Consider the following 16,963-nt stretch of genomic DNA (forward strand, 5'->3'; position numbering starts at 1 on the left):
TAAGTTTTTTATATTTTATCCTAAAGGTAATAAGGGACCACTTGTGCTTTCTGAGCAGGGGAGTGACATGGTTAGAGCTGTGCTTTAGGAATATCACTTGGACAGATTTGTGGAGGATGGGTGAAAGGAAAGAGACCTGAGAACAATTTGGAGGCTGCTACAAGGGGATAAGTGAAAGGCATTGAGGGCTTGAACTGGATACTCATGCAGGTCAAGAGTAAAAGGTTCACAGGAAGAGGAAGATTGGTGGTTGGTGGGTGGATGGGTGGGGAGCAATGTGAGATTATTGCTAGACATCTGCTAGAAGAGAGGATGAAATCAAGTATACACATAAAGATTTGGTCTTTGCAAGGCAAGGTGATACTTCTTCATCAGAGACAGCTGTCAAGGAGAAAATTGAAAATGATTTCAAGGGACTGCAGAACTGAAATGAATGTAAAGATGAGACATAGAATAGGGGAGAAGAGGAAACTCACAAGTGAATGGTTTCTATCTTCTCAATAAAATGTGAGGAAAGTAATTTACAGAGAAAGAGAGAGGGGGTAGAAGGAGAGAGGAAAGAGAGGGAGGGAGGGAAGGGGAGAGAGAGAGAGAGAGATTTTCCCCACTCCCATCCCCCACTCAGGATTTAGTCAAGGAAGTTAGCTTATAGCTGAGTTTCTACAACAAAGATAAGGGGCCTCTGGTTCCCATGTAAATACTAGAGCTAACAAAGCATCAAGTATAAATCTGGCTTTATATAACTTAACAAGAAATACAAAGGTGGTGTCCCTTTTCCCTTTGCCCTCCCCTATCACTAATCCCATAAATTATCGGGACAACTCTCCTTTCTTCTCGGATGAGCCCTATTTCCTCAGGGACCTATACAGTTATGCTATACTTATAGTACCTCTCTTGAAGTTTGAGGATTGCCCCTTCTTTCTTAGAAGGTGAAAGCACAAATATTTACAAAAAAGTCCAAGCAATCTGTCCAGAAAGTCCCACTTTCCAGAAGCCTAGAAAGAAATAAGCATTAATTAAGCATTATTATGTGCTAGACACTGTGTTAAGTGTTTCATAAATATTTTCTCATTTGATCTTCACAACCCTAGGAGGTAAATGCAATATGCAGTTGAGAAAACTGAGTCAAATAATGATTAAAGTGACTGCCCAAAGTGACACCCAGGAAATGTCTGAGGTCTGCTTTGAACTCAGGTTTTCTTGACTTCAGGCCCAGCATTCTATATTCAGTTGGCCTAGCTGTTCTGTAAATGAATAATATAATTACAAATCCTTAAATAGCATTATTAAATGCCTTCCATTTGCCAGATATCATGCCAAGTACTAGGAATACAAAAGGAGGTGAAACACAATTCCTGCCCTCTAGGAGCTCACAGTTTAATGAAGGAGTTAACATGCAAATAAGTCAATGCAAAGTAAGCTATATGCAGGAGAAATAATAATTAAGAGAAAAAAGCCACTTTTAGGGCCTTTTATATGACAGGTACTTTCTAGGTACTTACCAAATATTGATTGATTGATTGATATTAAAAGGGTTAGTAAAGGTTTTTTGCTAAAGATGAGATTTTGGTTGGGACTTAAAGATCAGTAATCGGAATAAAAGGGGAGAGCATTGCAGATATGGGAGATAGCCAAAGAAAATGCCCAATGCTGAGATGGAGCATTGTCTTGTTTGTGAAAATTGAAAAGGGGTCATGTTATTGGACTGAAGAGGATGGGGTGGGGAGTAAGGTGTAATAAGACTGGAAAGGTAGGAGGGGACTGGATCATAAGGGCTTTGAATGCTGAACAGAGCGTTTTGTATTTGCTCCTGGAAGCAAAAGGAAGCCACTGGAGGTTATTGAGTAGGGGGCACCATGGTCAGACCTGTGCTGTAGGAATATCACTTCGGTGCCTGAATGGAGGATGGACTGGAGTGAGCAGACACTTGAGCAGTTATTACGGTTGTCCAAGTTCAAGGAGATGATGGTGTTTGCTTTTTGGAAGTGAAGAAGGTCTCTGGAAGAGGGGTAGGAAGGCACAGAAGACAAAGTTGTCCTGAATCACAATTTTGGAAAAGCCAGCTTTGTGTATAAGTATCAATATAAAGCCACTTCTTACCCTCATGTTGTTATTAGAGTCAAATACAAAATTACACTTTCCATCTATCTACGCTTTCATGAATTTTTTGTTATCTTACATGTAATATTATCACCTTTTGTAATAATCATGGGAGAAATATTTGTTTATGTGTTTGAAGGATTGGTGGTAGGGAAATGCAGACTTTATTTCACAGATATTGATTATTAATTTCTTAAAAACTTAAAACTCAAGTTTCTATTGTTTTTTCTTTACATGTTTCTATAAAGTCTCTGGCCCGAGTCTGTCCTAACTTGAAATTTTGTGTACTTTAGTATTTCTATTCCATTTAGGAGTTCTTATTCTAAAAAATGTAATTAATGTAATTCTTCTTTTCTCATAAATTATTGATTTGTAACTATGGCTCACCCAATCTTTCTTCCACTTGTCTTTCTTGAAATAGCTCTTGTATTTTTTATTTCCGTGGCTGCCACTATAATCCAAATGTAATTCTTTACATTTTGTGCTGACTACTCCAGTAGCCTCCTAACTGGTCTTTTTGCTCACAGTTCCTTGTTTCTTGAATATCTCCTTCACCGAGGTATAGTCCAGATTCCTCTGCTATGACCCCAGAAACCTCTTCATTCTGAAGGATTATTCCAGTCCTGGGATTCACACTTTCCAAGGATTCCTCAAGGCTGGGACCTTTCTCCTCCCAGAACTTTCGCCTAAGAGGGGCCCCTAGGGATCAGAAGCAAAGTCTGGGTTAGAGTCCAAGGCCCAGGCTTCAAATCCCAGATGTGACCTCTCTGTTTGCTCATCTGTGAAATGAGGGAATTAGGGGCCAGCCAACTTTTAGTTCCTAAAATGGGGATTTGGGGGTTAGTGACCTGGGTCCGGGCCTCCGTGGAGAGGACCACAGGGCTTGGAACTGCAGCGCTGCTTCTGTCTGGGCTCGGGGCTGGCCTGACCTCTGATGTGGCAGGTAAGTGCTGTGTGCTCCTCTGAGTCATAGTCAGGGCTTTGTACGAGGGACTTTGTGTTGAAGTGAGTCGGGCAGACGGCTCTTTGTGCTGGAGTTTCTTAAGCTGACTCATCTTGTCAGTTCTCCAGACTGAATGACATTGTGCATTGGACTCTGGATGTATTCATCTGCAGACAATGGATTCTAATAGACTGTAGTAGCTGGGAACTTCTTAAGGAGTCTTTAGTCTAATGCTGTGAATATAAAAGACTACTTATAAACAAGTTATATACAGAGAAATAGGAAATCATCAGAGGGAAGACAGTGGCTTTGGGGTGGACTGGGAAAGATTTCCTGTAGCAGGTAGCATTGGGGCTGGAATCTGAAGGAAGCCAGCAAAGTTAGGAGGGAGAGCACTGGGGGAGAGTTAGTGGGCTTGGAAAATACATTATCCTGTTTGAGGAACACCAAAGAGGCCCGTGTTGTTGGATAACACAATCTTTAGGAGTGGGTAAAGCAGGTAAAGGTCTCAGTGGAGAGAGCCCTGGGCCTGTAGTCCACAAGACTTAAGCTTCAGACTAGCTGTGTGACCCTGGCCAAGTCACTTTGTTTCTGTTTGCCCTTAATCCACTGGAAAAGAAAATGGCAGACCCCTCCTGGATATTGGCCAAGAAACTCAAAATAGTCTCATGAAGAGTCAGACACAACTTCAGGTTGTGAAAGAACTTGAATGTCAAATAGGGTTTTATCTTTGACTCTGGAGGTGATAGATAACCAGTGGAGTATAATTATCGAATAGGCCAGAGACTTGGTCAGATCTGTGCATTGGGAAGATCTCTTTGATAGCTTGAGTGGAGGATGCACTGGAGGAGTGAAAGATCCAAGGTAGAAAAACTAACCAAAGCCCCTAGCAATAGCCCAGGAAAAGGTAAAATCAATGGCTGTTGGCCACAGACTGGGGAGGAGGGTGATGGTGTGTGTAAGAGAGTAAGTTCAAAATGAAGCCTGGTCTATGAGCCTGGGTGACTTGGGGGTGTCCTCCATAGAAATAGGAAAGTTAGGAAGGGGAGATGGTTTTGGGGGAAAATATAATGAGTACATATTTGGATATGTTGAGTTAAAGATGTCCAGTGGATAGTGGAGATCCAGGTGGGGGGAGAAGAGGGGTTAGGACTGGAAAGTGGATGTGACAAATATTAGCCTAGAGATGAGAAATGAATCCACAGGAGCTGATGAGAGAGTGAATTAGTGGGGGGAAAGAGAAGAGGGCCTGAGATAGAGCTATGAAGGACACTCCCAGCTAAAGGGCATAATCTGCATGAAGATCTGGCAAAGAAAACAGAACTGGCTAGGACAAGTGTCTCAGAAACCAAGAGAGAAAAGAGTATCAAGGAAAATCTTTCCCTGTTTCCTTATCTGTAAATTTAAAGACCAAATGACCTAAGTCTTTCTTTCTAAATCAGCGATCCTGTGAAATGACACTGAAAAGCTTTAAGTATTTTGGCTTTTCTTTCTATCTCTCCCCAGTGCTTAGCACAGTGCCTTATACATACTAGGTGCTAAATAAATGTTTCTTGACCGACTGATATGATTGTAGGGCAAAGAAAACTTCCACTCTTAGAATATCCACCAATAGAATACAAGCTTCTTGAAAGGGAAGGACTTTTATTTTTGTCATCAGTACCTAGCCTGGGTCCATAATTAAAGACCGTCTAGCTTGGTAAGACCTGCTGACATTTGCCCTCTACTGGCATAGCTTTTCAGCTGTAATGACCCAAGTCGTTCTGAGCCTCACTTTTTTTCATTTATAAAATGAGGAAGTTAGGTTAGATCAAAGCTTTTAAACTGTGAGGCATGACCTCAAAACTGAATGTGTGGGTTATCAGTAAATATTTGATTTGTGTACCTATTTTATATACCTATACACCCATAGTCACAAAAATTTCTCAAGTGAAAGGGTCATCAGTAGAAAAAGTTCAAGAAGCCCTGGGCTAGATGATCTCTAAGGTCACTTCCAGTCTTAAAACTATAATCCTTTGAACCTTCTATAGCAGGAATTCTTAACCTGGGATCCATTGATTTAAAAAAAATTTTTGGAAACTTTATTTTATGCATCTCAAAACATTATTCTGAGAAAAAATGCATGGCTTTTGCCAGATGAACAAAGCAATCCATGATACAAAAAAAGTTAAGAACCCTTTTTGTACAGTATCATTGATCATTTTATTTATTTGAAGGCTGCTGGAGAATCCATTATTCATAGAAATTAATTCATTCTTCTCTTAGGCAATCCTAATTGGTGGAGCCAAACTCCATTTCTCCACAACTTCTACCCATTGCTACCAGTTCTGTTTTAATTCTCATTCTTCTTCCAAGTAAAAGTCTTTCAAAGACTTAACAGTAGGATCTTGGCTCTGATAAGAAAACTTCTGTCTAGTTTCTTCAACTAATTCTTAGAGAGTAGTGATCCAAGACAATTTCAGTAGAGTTAGGATAAAAAATACCATCTTCATACAGAGGGAAAACTATGGAGACTGACTATGGATCGAAGCATACTGTTTTTACCTTTTGTTTTCGTTTGTTTATTCTTCATATTTTTCCCCTTTTCTTTTGCTTTTCCTATCACAACATGGCTAATATGGAAATATGTTTAAAATGATTGTATATATCTATATCAAATTGCTTGCTATACTGAGGAAGGGGAAAAATTTAGAACTCACTTTAGAATATTAAAACAAAGAATGTTGAAAACTTTATATATATATTTGGAAAAATAAAATACTATAGAGGAAAAGAAAAAAAAGAAAGAGTTTTTGAACTTAAACTTTCAGCTAATTCTGATTCTCCCCACCCCCACCAAAATCAGTTTGAATCATCCAGGTTTTATAGTTCATACATATCATAATACATAGAGTCAGTTCTAGCAAAATTGATGAGCTACTGACATTTTCAAATTCCCTTTTCCTCCTAGGTTATCAATAAATTCCCTCAATTACCTAATGCTGCCCAAGGTCTCCCACTGTACCAGTCTACTGTTCCCAATAGTGTTCCCAATAGTTCCCAAATGTTTGGGGTCTTTCCCAGAATCTTTCTACTTGCCTCCTTAATCCTTAATCTCTCCTCTTTTCTTGGGTAGCCTGCCTTCATAGCTTCCTTTTGCTTAGAAGTCTGCTCCTTCTAATGTAATAATGATTCATAATGGGAATTACTTTAATGGCAGGAATGGGGATCCTGTCAGGAACAACTTCAAAAAAACCCTACCTTACTCCAAGGAAGGGATAGACCACTTCAGAGAACAACTAAATATTTGATCCACCCTTCTTCTAAACTTCCCTTTTAGCATCAAGGAGCTATCATCCTTTTGGTCACCCACATTTGAAATCTCGGTGTCATCCTCAGCTCCATATTCTCACTCATCCCAAGTATCCAATGCACTGCCAGATCTTGCAATTTCTATCTCCAAAATATTTCTTATAGATGCTTTATTCTCTACTCACAGAACTACTAACCGATTTCAGGCCCTCAACCCTTCTCACTTTCACCTTTTGATTAGATTATTTGTCTTCTTACTTCAAGTCTGCTTTCATACTGACTGAAATACTCTCCCTTCTCACCTCTATCTCTTCACATTGCTGACATCCTTTAAAACTCAGCTTAGTTTTTCTCCTACAAGAGGCCTTTCCTAGTCCCCATAGACACTAGTTTCCTCTGCTTCCCTCCTCTCCCTTCTTCTTCCTCTCATCTCTCCTCTCTTTTTTTCTTCTTTCCCTTCTCTTTCTTCAGTCCACATAGGATATCATACACTTACCCAAGGATGCTCTGTCCAAAGGAACTTAAATTTTGATCCCTGAAACCTCCCAAAGTATCTTGGCATTTATGGGCTAAGCTTTTTTCTTTTTTTTCTTAAGAACCATGCCTTAAACCCAAATCAATCTGGCTGTCACTGACTGATTAACAATAGGTCCCCTCTTGGTCACTGTTTGGGCCCTGATTAGTTCAGGATGAAAATAAATAGCAATTGTTTGTATTTTGGCCAGAAATCCTGAGAGTCTTTCCCATCCCAAATTGAAAGATAGATGGATAGACAGATAGACAAATAGACAAACAGATAGATAGATGTGCATGTGCATAATTTTTTTAAACTAGATAAAAGAGGCCATTTTCTGCCTCATTTATTACCTAATCTTAATCACGGATTGGGCTTTCTCTCAACCTGTTAAAGACTTTAGCTTAAAAAGGCCAAGGTCTCTCACTGCATCCAGGGCCATCTCCAGTCATCCCGCTAGACCCAGATGGCTCTGAAGGAGAAAGTGAGGTAGGTGACTTTGCATTTAAATCCTGGCTCATTTTTCTGGTGTCAGGATTTTCTTTGAGAACAAAGGACAAACACAGCACACTAGGGCCTTATTCTATAAAGTTATGTCACCTACTCTGTATGTATTTCATACAAACCTCTCTAAGTCTTATAGATGTCTTATTCTCTACTCACTATTACCCTTTCACACTAGAATGTCAGTTCCTTTTGATTGAGGGCCAGTTGTCTATATCTCCACCATTCATTTGGCTTGACTGGCACATATAAGGTACTTAGTAAATGCTTGTTGATTGCTAATTGACTACCTGATCAGGAGCCAGTTGGATAATCTGCTCATTTTGTACTTATTTAGGACAGTGGAAGGGAGCCATAGTATCCTGCCAACCCTGTAAACTCTCCGGTACCCTTATATCCTAGGCATTTGCCAGCCTGCTTGGGAGACACTGTTCAGTACAGTTCTTCGAAAACAAATTCAGAGAATGCAGTTGTAACTTGCTTTATGGAATCCTGAAATTCATTTGTTTAGAAAATGTTTGCTGAGTGTTTGCTATGTAGAAAGCTTCATGCTAAGTGCTATATAAACATCTAAATTAACACAAACCTTAATAACTATAGCCGTGTGACCTTGGAAAGTAGCTACTCACATTTGTAAACCAAAGCATTATAGGCACATTATTATTATCCTCTTTTATAGATGAGGAAACCAAGGTTAATGACCTACAGTCAAACAGACAGTCCCTGACTAAAGCCTAGAGCTTCTGACTAAAGCCTAGAGCTTCTGACTCCAAGTTCCAGGCTCTATCCATTATACTACATGAGTCATAGCCTCTCTTTGAAAACTGGAAGGAAGCAACGTGTTTCTCATCCCTAAAAATGAAGGGGTTGAACTAGAAGATCTCTATGATTCTGTTAAAAGAGATAGATCAGTAGGTAATTTTCTACAGTGGAGGAGTCTTCATTCTAGGGTTCATTTAATTATGAAGCTATGATATGATTTACAGATAACTTTTTCTGGAACAGTACTATAGTGAAGGTACACTTACTATTTGAAAACTCTTCATGTTACAGATAATGCTAAAGAATTTGACTTAAAGAAAGACAAACCAAACAAATGTGAGGTTGAGATAATTCACTTTAATTAAAAGGAAGATACTAATATATAATTTATAAGCTCAGATTTATAAGATCATGGAGTTCAAAGTCTTAGGCTAATGAGCTGATAGGCCACTCTGATATAATGCAACTCCACCTTTCTTTGATAATATTTTATAGATACCAAAGGACAGAGTAAGATTCAGTAAGTTCATACTCATATCTGTGAGAATGTATATGAAGTGGGGGAGGGAGGGAAAATAAAAAGAGAGAGAGTGAAAAATGTGTATGTCTAATCTTTGATTCTCTCTGTCTCTTTCATCCTTCACATCCCTATTCAGCATCTTAGGTTGCTAGGTTTCTTTGTTTGTAAGCAGTCTTCCAAGTTTCTGCTGTAGTGAGAGAAGTGAATAGAGGAAACAAAGTAGAACAGAGAAAAAAGAGTGAAACTGAGAATCCAAAGACAGGTCTGTCACTAGCTAGTTAGTTGACCCTGGGCAAGTCATTTCACAAATCTGGGCCTCAAACTCTCCATCTGTAAAATGAGGAATTTGAACTATGTGATTTCTAAAGTACTTTACCACCTCAAGATGCCATGATTAATAATTGGCCTTTTCACCTGTATAATTTGCTACATCATTAGAGAGGACTTTGAACTCTAGACTTCTTTAAGTACAGATTGATCAAAGGTGAGGATTTATAATTAGGTCATAGGATTTATTTTTTTTTTTTTGTAGAAGGGAATACTTTTCTTTTTTAAATGATGAAAGGCCATGAATAGTAAATTACTGTGGACCCTTCTAGTCTATTACATCCTTTCACCCATCTATCTATGAGATGCCATTTTAACAATTCTGTAGTAATTGAACTTTTTGGATCTCGAGGACTAAAAAAACACAATTATACCTTTTGAAAAAAAAATTAGTTGTTTACTCATGACCAGATATGATTTTCTTACCTGCTTATTTCTGCAAAACTGAATGATGGGATGATTCATAGCATCCCTTATCCCTCTGTAATCTCTTAAAATAAAAACTCACATTTATATAAAACTTTAAAGTTTATGAAACATTTTCCTTAAAGCAACCAAGTGAGGTAGGCAAGTATACATATTATTATGCCCATTTTACAGATGACAAAGCTAAGGCTCAGAAAAGCAAAGCAGCTTGCCAACATTGTCATACAGGTCATATGTCATAGCTAGAATTAAGAACCAAGTCTTCTCACTCCAACTAGCTCACTTCTCTTTACTTTACTTTCTTTTTAAGGCTGTCCTCCTTAAAGGTTGCTATCCGGTATAATTCATCAGTTAGATAGCTCAGTAGATAGAAGTTTGAGTCTGAGTTTGGAATCACTGAGCTAGTATCATTGGTGCAGATACTTGTTATTTTTTTTAATATCTTTTTATTGATAGAACGCATGCCAGGGTAATTTTTTACAGCATTATCCCTTGCATTCATTTCTGTTCCGATTTTTCCCCTCCCTCCCTCCACCCCCTCCCCCAGATGGCAAGAGTCCTTTACATGTTGAATAGGTTACAGTATATCCTGGATACAATATATGTGTGCAGAACCGAACAGTTTTCTTGTTGCACAGGGAGAATTGAATTCAGAAGGTATAAATAACCCGGGAGGAAAAACAAAAATGCAAGCAGTTTATATTCATTTCCCAGTGTTCTTTCTCTGGGTGTAGCTACTTCTGTCCATCTTTGATCAATTAAGGCTCTCTTTATCGAAGAGATCCACTTCCATCAGAATACATCCTCAAACAGTATCATTGTTGAGGTATATAATGATCTCCTGGTCCTGCTCATTTCACTCAGCATCAGTTCATGTAAGTCTCGCCAGTCCTCTCTGTATTCATCCTGCTGGTCATTCCTTACAGAACAATAATATTCCATAACATTCATATACCACAATTTACTTAACCATTCTCCAATTGATGGACATACTTTCATTTTCCAGCTTCTAGCCACTACAAACAAGGTTGCCACAAACATTTTGGCACATACAGGTCCCTTTCCTTTCTTTAGTATCTCTTTGGGTATAAGCCCAGTAGAAACACTGCTGGATCAAAGGGTATGCACAGTTTGATAACTTTTTGAGCAAAGTTCCAAATTGCTCTCCAGAATGGCTGGATGTGTTCACAATTCCACCAACAATGTATCAGTGTCCCTGTTTTTCCACATCCCCTCCAACATTCCACATTATCTTTCCCTGTCATTCTAGCCAATCTGACAGGTGTGTAGTGGTATCTCAGAGTTGTTTTAATTTGCATTTCTCTGATTAATAATGATTTGGAGCATATTTTCATATGTCTATAAATAGTTTTAATTTCTTCGTCTGAGAATTGTCTGTTCATATCCTTTGACCATTTATCAATTGGAGAATGGTTTGATTTCTTATAGATTAGAGTCAATTCTCTATATATTTTGGAAATGAGGCCTTTATCAGAACCTTTGATTGTAAAAATGTTTTCCCAGTTTATTGTTTCCCTTCTAATCTTGTTTGCATTTGTTTTGTTTGTACAAAAACTTTTCAATTTGATATAATCAAAATTTTCTATGTTGTGGTCAATAGTGATCTCTAGTTCTTCTTTGGTCATAAATTCCTCCCTCTTCTACAGGTCTGACAGGTAAACTATCCTATGCTCTTCCAATTTATTTATAAACTCATTCTTTATGCCTAGGTCATGAACCCATTTTGACCTTATCTTGGTGTATGGTGTTAAGTGTGGGTCAATGCCTAGTTTCTGCCATACTGATTTCCAATTTTCCCAGCAATTTTTGTCAAATAATGCATTCTTATCCCCAAAACTGGGGTTTTTGGGTTTGTCAAACATTAGATTATTAAAGTTATCGGCTGTTTTGTCCTTTGAACCTAACCTATTCCATTGATCAACTAGTCTATTTCTTAGCCAATACCAGATGGTTTTAGTAACTGCTGCTTTATAATATAATTTTAGATCTGGTACACCTAGGCCACCTTCATTTGATTTTTTTTTCATTAATTCCCTTGAAATTCTTGACCTTTTGTTTTTCCATATGAACTTTGTTGTTATTTTTTCTAATTCATCAAAGTAGTTTTTTGGGAGTCTGATTGGTATAGCACTGCAGATACTTGTTAGCTATGCGACCTTTAATTTCTGACTAAATCACTTAACCCCCTGCCTTGCTTTTCTTAATTATAAAATGGAGGTAATAATAGTACCTACATCCCAAAGTTGTTGTGAACTTCAAATGAGATCATATTTGTAAAATAGGTGCTTAATAAAGGATTTTTTCTTTCTTTCTATACCTGGAATCCAACCTTCTGGTAAATGAACCTGTGTGTGTAGACCTAGTGGACAAATCAGTGGAGCTGGAGTCAGGAAAGACCTGGCTTCAACTCATGCTTCTGTCACTAACTGTGGAGTTTGGGGGAAATCAAATCTTTGTGTGTCTGAAGCATTTAGATTTATAAATGATTTTCACTGGAAAAATTGGAGAGTCCCTATGGTCTAGTTCAGTGCTCCCTGAAAATGGAAAAGATCTTTATGAAAAAAAAAAAAAAAAAGCTATTGGCTGAAACATTTATACATTTTTTTTTTTTGAGAACTTATTCATGCCCTGTTTGTAATGCTTTTCACTGTTTTATTATATTTAAACATACATATCAACTGTACCCTAACGTGAATGTTTCCTTATTATAGGAGAAATAGAAATGATGGTGAAGATATTGAAGGCAGCCCTCAAAGGCATATTTAACTCAGAAATAGTCAATAGTTACATATTTATTAAGCACCTGTGGATACAAGCAAAACAAAGGAAAGCAGTCCCTCCCTTCAAGAGTCTTACACATCTAATGGGGGAGAAGTCCAAGAAGTCCCAGAGTAGTGAAACTCAGTGAGGAACAAGGATTAAATAGACTCAGTGTAACTGAACAACAATTCTCAGCACTACAGTGTAACATTGTTTCCATGGGAAACTAATGCTAGGGAATGCATCTCTCTTTGGTGGGGTTAAAAGCTAGAATATTGCAGAGAGGCTGAATCAACCTGAGAAAGTTCCCCTGTACTTTAGAATTAAAGGTTCTTCTGTAAATCCATTAACCGCTGCCTGGTGTCCCCTGGAGCTGACTCTGGAAATTAAACTCAATGATTGCTGAATCCAGGCCTGAAATGCCCTATTTTGAGAAGACCTAGCCATGAGCACGCCTCTTCTGGAAAAGAAGAGACTTAAAGGAGAAAAGAAAGATTCACACAATTCTATGTGACTGTCATAAAGAAAAAGTCTTGACTATTTTCTTGCCACCAGATTTCAATGAGGCAATTCTGTCTCACTTAAGTCCAATTCATGCATAAGCTGAGACATCAGCTCATGATGTCACTGATACTCTTTGAAAATGAAGGACAAACAGCAACAAGAATTTTAATTGGAATGTAAAAGAATTCAGGGAGGTCAGTAGTCTGAGGAGTACCCGGGAGAGTGTTCCCAGTATGGCGCCCAGCCAGAGAGAATGCTTAGGACTGAGAGGTCTGGTGTCTTGTTTGTGGAACAGCCAGGGGTGTATGTTTGGGAGTAAGATCTAAAAAAAAGACCAGAAAGGTTGGAGGGGACTAGGTTATGAAAGGCTTTGAATGCAAGCAGACCATTTCATATTTGCTGCTGCAGACAAAAAGGAGCCACTTTTATTGAGTGGGAGAGTGACAAGACCAAAGGAGAGAAGTTACAGGAAGGCAAATTTCAGCTCAACATAATAATGAACTTTCTAATGGCTGGAGATATCCAGTAATATGCTTACTGCCTTATAGGTGCACTTTCTGTCAGTAGGGGTATTTATTCAGAGATTAGATGACCATGTGGCAGAAATGTTGTAGCAAAGATTTTTGCATTGGGTGAAAGAACTCAGCTTCTTAAACTGTGGTTTAAGACTTTATATGGGGTCTTGTAACTGAATGTTATGTATAGGGGATATATATATATACCCCGAGGTCTTGTAAAAATTTGTCAGGTGAAAAGGGATCATGAGTGGAAAAGGTTTAAGAATCCCTGGACTAGATGACTTCTTAGGTTTTTTCAACTCCTAAATGCCATAATTGAATGATGTTTATTGTAAGTTCAAACAGTGCTATTTATTGGGAACACTAATAATAATAATTTACTAATAATACTTTATCCCTAATTCTAAAACTTTTTTTTGGATATGTCCACATAGGTTATTCCTGATTGCAGTTAAGAAAATTTGTGTCAATCTGGAAACTGGAGGCCTGGGTTCCATCCTACCCATGTGTAATGTTCGAGACAGCTTTCTGGAGGACCTCGGGGTCAGCCCTAGTCCTTGGTCTTAAAGGAGAAATGATGAAGGCTGGTCAGAGATGGAATGACTCATTTCTAGTCCTTCCCAGCTCTTATATACCTTAGTACAATTACATCATTACTGCATTCTGAATATGTGTGAACTAGAGAACCATTACATCACCATACTAAGTACTAAGTATATATGTAAACTAGAGAACCATCATCTCATCAATTCCACTGAGTTAACACCTCAGTTCAAGTATATTTCTCCAGAGTTCAGGCCCTCTACACCTATAATAAATTGTGTATTAGGAAAGTCTCTTCAATCTTATGTGCCTTTATATTCACATCTGTCAAATGGGGATAATAAAATCTGCCCTTTTAAAAATTGCTTATTTTTTACAGTACAGACAATTCCTGCATATTCTTTTCTTCCGTTTCTCACCAATTAGAATCCATCCTTGTCACAAAGAAAAAGAATTTAAACAGAACCTATCAGAGGACTTTGTTTGACAGTATAAACAGTATTCATTGTATGCATTTATCCCTCAGCACTCTGCTAAAAATGAGGGATGTTTTATTTTCTATCCTCTGACATATTTGCCAGAATAGTTCCTATGATCAAATAAAATATTTTTTGAAAGTGCTTTGGATGTATATAAAACATTACATACACTTACATAAGTTATCATTAAATCTTAAGTCAACATTAAGGATGTATAATTTCATCTGCAGAGGTCGTGACAAACCCTTTCACTGAAGTAAATAAAAATCATCCATACTTAAGAACTCAAGAGAGAGACTTGAGGCTCAAAAAAGTTTGATGCCTTGACCATGTACATTCAATCAGTGAGTATTAAGAGGTAGAATTCCCCCGTTCTTCCAAGCTCTCTGTCCAACACTCGATCTACTGGACCATACTCCTTCCTTCTTTTTATTAAGGGCAAACAGCTTACATTGCTTATTTTATTATGTGGCAGTAATGAAAATAATAATATTGTGGAAAGAGAGCCAGCCTCAAAGACAGCAAGAACTGAGCTCAAATCTTGCCTTTTACATTCGAGTTGTCTGAATCTCAGCAAATTTCTCAACTTCTCAGTGCTGTAGGCAATTTTCAAAGATTATGAATTGCAGAGGAGATGTCAATCAGCATTGGTAGGGAAAACTCCCATATTTGGAAGTTCCCTATAGCAATGAAATCACTGTTTCAATCCCCATCTCTACCCCTAATAATAACAACAATAATAACAATTTTCTTTTGGAATACACTGGTCTTTTGTCTTCAATTAAAACAAGCTGATGAAAGTTTTATGAAGAAAATAAAACCCAAAAGAAGGCAAACTCTTTTGCTGTGCTATTTCAGGAATAATACAGTATATCGAAGAGCAAGAAGAAACAGACTCTCCAGCCCTGTAGGGCATTCTGAAGGACTAAGTTCTCTTCTCTCCAATTCCCTCTCCTTCATTCCTCGAGTTAGAGTCTGTTGCCCTTCAGGCCACAGAGATAGGCCCATCTGTTCAAACAGGCTCTGACCTGATTGATTGGCTTGGGAGGCTCTTATAGACCAGGGGATCCCTTATGTTCCTAACAGGCTAATAGTATTCTCACTCTACACAGGCCCAGAGGCTTGGGCACGTAGCTGAATGTTACAGCTCCTACAAATTGGAAAACCACATTAAAAAGCACTTTGTGGGTGTACAGAATAATAATGATAAGATCTAGTCAATTCAATTCATCACATTTTTTTTTATTGTTATTGAGATATATGATCTATGTGTTGAGTTCTATGCTGGGCATTGTTGGGGGGGGGGGGGAGGTAGAGTAGATGTTATTTCTGCCCTCAAGGAGATTACAGTCTCATTGAAGAAGTCTTAACATTTAAAAAAAAAAAAAAAGATTTTTTAAATGCCTTGTTAACCTTCATTTCTCCTTAGGTCAATCCTCCTTTATGTGGAAGAAAAGTAGGCAAAAATATCCAAAACTGTAAATTCATGTAACAGGTTAGAGCAGATCCCTCATCCCTCGTTTCTTCCTTCTCTACCAAGAAAAAAGAAGTATGTTGCAACATCTGTTTTTCAGGTCTAAAATTATACAACCAATTAATTCATTTGTCTTTAACTATAAGCTTTTAAATATATATTGAAATACATTTACACATTATTTTAATAATTATCCCAATACATTTAATTATAATTTAATATCTATTTTAAATATACATTTAAAAGCTTATACTTAAAGGCAAATTATTGTATATATGATATATATGTATATAAATAAAACAGAGGGAGAGAGACAGATAAAGATATATACACACACTCAGAGGAGAGTTTTAAATATATTTTTCCCCCTGTTTCTGCTTACTTTTCTGCTTACTTCCCAGCTCTAGTTTTTACATAAAGTCCTTCCCACATTTTTCTAAATTCCTTATGTTCATGTATTCTTAGGGCACAAAAGTATTTCATTATATACATATATGTGTATATCATTATTTTGTTGATCTATTCTTAATTGCATATACTTCAGTTTCACTTTTCTGCTACTACAAAAAGCATTGCTGTTAAGTATTTTTGTATTTAACTTTAATGATTCAGTCATTCATCAAATATTTCTTACATTCCTACTATGTGCCAGGCACTATGCTAAATGCTGGGGATACAGAGAAAGGCAAAAAATAGATCCTGCTCTCAAGGAACTCACACTGTAATAGGGGAGACAACATGTAAGCAGGTATTTACAAACAAGCTAGATACAAGTTAACAAAGAGAAAGCATTAGAATTAAGGGGCGTTGGAAAAGGCTTCCTACTGGAGGTAGAATTTTAGCAGGGTTTTGAAGGAAGCCAGGAGGTAGAGATAAGAAGAGGAGGGGAAAAATGTCTGGAATGAGAACAAAGCGTCTTATGAGGGAGAAGATAAAGGTGGGAGGAGATTTTTTGTGTTAAGAAGACCAGAAAGGTGAGGGTAGGGACAAGCTTGAATACCAAACAGATTTTGTATTTGGCCCTGAAGGTGATATGGAGTCACTGGAGTTTATTGGAGAGGGAGGTGATTGGATCAGACTTGTACTTTAGGATTAAGTGTTGGTGCATGATTTTTTATTTGCAGATGATTGTATACTCAATAGAGACTCCTGAAGCTGAGGTGAAACAAAATATGGATCAATTCTCTGCTGTTTGTGCTAATTTTGACCTAACAATTAACAATAAGAAAACATAGGTCCTCCATCAGCCAACCCCACACCATCCATTTGTGGAACCA

General features: G+C 37.7%; 1 long non-coding RNA gene across 1 annotated transcript; it reads left to right on the top strand.

Moving 5' to 3' along the window:
* Positions 1-2,865: 2,865 nt before the first annotated feature.
* LOC127564305 (uncharacterized) lies at positions 2,866-14,026 on the top strand. Its single transcript, XR_007954227.1, has 2 exons — positions 2,866-3,043; positions 13,625-14,026. It is a non-coding gene; the product is annotated as an uncharacterized LOC127564305 (long non-coding RNA).
* The last annotated feature ends 2,937 nt before the right edge of the window (positions 14,027-16,963 follow it).

This window comes from Antechinus flavipes, chromosome 5, assembly GCF_016432865.1.
Source record: "Antechinus flavipes isolate AdamAnt ecotype Samford, QLD, Australia chromosome 5, AdamAnt_v2, whole genome shotgun sequence".
Lineage (NCBI taxonomy): Eukaryota > Metazoa > Chordata > Mammalia > Dasyuromorphia > Dasyuridae > Antechinus > Antechinus flavipes.